This window comes from Mya arenaria, chromosome 3 (assembly GCF_026914265.1).
Source record: "Mya arenaria isolate MELC-2E11 chromosome 3, ASM2691426v1".
Classification (NCBI taxonomy): domain Eukaryota; kingdom Metazoa; phylum Mollusca; class Bivalvia; order Myida; family Myidae; genus Mya; species Mya arenaria.
The window spans coordinates 10182256-10185034 of NC_069124.1; positions in this window are offsets into that span (position 1 = coordinate 10182256).

Consider the following 2779-nt stretch of genomic DNA (forward strand, 5'->3'; position numbering starts at 1 on the left):
TATTATACTATTGCACCGCAGTTATTCTGTTAAATATATTTATATTTATGACATTTATATTGTCCATATGTAGGTCGTTAAAATAATGAAATCAAATAAATAGTAAGCCTTACTTAAATAGTTGTTATAATATTGTGCAAATGTTTTTAATTAGTATTGATATGTTTCTATTAGTAGATGGTCACCTTGTTTTATTCTAATAAAGTCATAATGTGTAACCACATTCTAGAAGTAATAGTAGTAGCAGAAGCAGAAGCAGTAATAGTAGTAGTGGTAGTGGTAGTGGTGGCAGTGGTGGTGGTAGTGGTAGTGGTAGTGGTGGTAGTGGTGGTGGTAGTGGTAGTGGTAGTGGTGGTGGTGGTGGTGGTGGTAGTGGTAGTGGTAGTGGTGGTAGTGGTGGTAGTGGTGGTAGTGGTGGTGGTAGTGGTAGTGGTGGTGGTGGTGGTGGTGGTGGTGGTAATGGTTGTAGTGGTGGTGGTAGTGGTAGTGGTAGTGGTAGTGGTGGTGGTAGTGGTAGTGGAAGTGGTGGTAGAGGTAGTGGTGGTGGTGGTAGTGGTAGTGGTAGTGGTAGTGGTAGTGGTGGTGGTGGTGGTGGTGGTAGTGGTAGTGGTAGTGGTAGTGATGGTGGTAGTGGTGGTGGTGGTAGTGGTAATGGTGGTAGTGGTGGTGGTAGTGGTAGTGGTAGTGGTGGTGGTGGTAGTGGTGGTAGTGGTGGTAGTGGTGGTGGTAGTGGTAGTGGTGGTAGTGGTGGTGGTAGTGGTAGTGGTAGTGGTGGTGGTGGTAGTGGTAGTGGTGGTGGTGGTGGAAGTGGTAGTGGTGGTAGTGGTAGTGGTGGTGGTAGTGGTAGTGGTGGTTGTGGTGGTGGTAGTGGTGGTGGTAGTGGTAGTGGTGGTAGTGGTAGTGGTGGTAGTGGTGGTGGTGGTAGTGGTAGTGGTGGTAGTGGTGGTGGTAGTGGTAGTGGTAGTGGTGGTGATAGTGGTGGTGGTAGTGGTAGTGGTGGTGGTAGTGGTGGTAGCGGTGTTGGTAGCGGTAGTGGTGGCGGTGGTAGTGGAAGTGGTGGTTGTAGTGGTAGTAGTGGTAGTGGTAGTGGTAGTGGTAGTGGTGGTAGTGGTAGTGGTAGAAGTAGTAGTAACGTGTACTTAAAATAACTTGTATAACGCCTCATTATTGTGTGACTTGTTAAAGAAATAGCTTCTTTTGTAATTTCACTCAATTATGCACTTGACAACGTTTGCAATTATGTCTTGACATTCAAATGAGCATCCGCTTTGCTGACCGACTTTACTGTGTGACCATTAACAAAACACTTCTTGGGGCCGTTGTCGCCTGTCGCAGCTTTGGCCATAGATCAAAAACAGATCTAGATTTTCAAATGACACTTAATAAGTGTTGCACAATATATGTTGATGCCAAAGATGTTTTGTTTTGTTTGATCATTTTTATTGCACTATAACGTTTAACGTATTTGACCAAAACAAAAAAAGCATATAATTTGTGTACATATAATAAAGATAAGTTTAGCTTTTTTATCTAGAATTAAGTTTCAATCCCGTCAACGAAATGCTGAATTTTGTTCTATCTTCGAAATATAGCGTGTTATAGTTGCCGACGAATTATCTGTTAATAACATTTTTCATATACAGTTGTTAGCACAATATGGGGTAAGGAACTATCCACGAATTGGTTTAGATTGGGATCGCATACGTCGCCATTCTTTAAAACCCCTTTAAAAAGACCAAGTGAAATCGTCATGTCAATACTGCACGGAAAATATACTTAAATTACCCGAAGTGCATCATTTTAAACTAAAGGTAGATGTTCTTATGAAAATGTAACCGCTTCCCCGTACCAAATTCGGAGCCTTTTCTTGACGTTCCTGGGGGAGGAGTCATATGCCGGTTTATACTCCTCGCTTCAAATCCTCGATCCGCCCTGTGTTGTAAACATATTGTATGTGTTTATGATATACTCTCTGTACACTCTCTAAGTAAACATTTATTTATTTCTAACAGTTGCAACACTAGACCATTTAGAAAAAGGGAAACATTCGCCAATATTGCTGAACAAAATTCCTCTGACGGAACCTTTTTTGGAGCAGAATATACCTTTTTTTTATTTGGATCAGACGTGTTGGTTCGATTACATGGAGATCACATCTTTAAAACAGGCATTTTCAAACATCGCGTGGGTGCATATGGTATTATTTAGTTTAAATTAAATTAAATAATGTATTCTTAAGCAAACCTTAACCGATGCAGTGACTGTATAATTTAATTATAGAAATTTTAGTGTCAAATTTTGTCTGAAATGAAATATTAATGTTATTTTTTTAATCATTGTAAAGATAGCATATAATGTAATATATCCTACAGTTTTTTTGTATTGCACACTTGCTTACTTTGTGTACTTCATACATAGTAATTGGCCCATGTGTTCTACACATTGTATAATAGAAAGACATGGTTTTTCATTTTCTGTATAGACTAGCATCATGTTGCACTTCGTAGCCTTAAAGTGATAAGTTCTTAAGCATTGATGTATTGAATATAATCTCTTTAATGCAGAAGCATCTATGCACTCGTGTGCAAACCCATAAATGGTAGAATTGCTGCTTTAATGAGCAATTATATTGCAATTTAAAATTTCGAGAATAATTTGAGCAAACTTTTTGGTCCGAAGTTTAAGAAAGTGAATAACTAGATACGACGAGATGCAATGGCTTCGTCTGGTTAAGTTAAAATCTATGTTCATATATAATGATCCAAGGCTGTTTCATCAA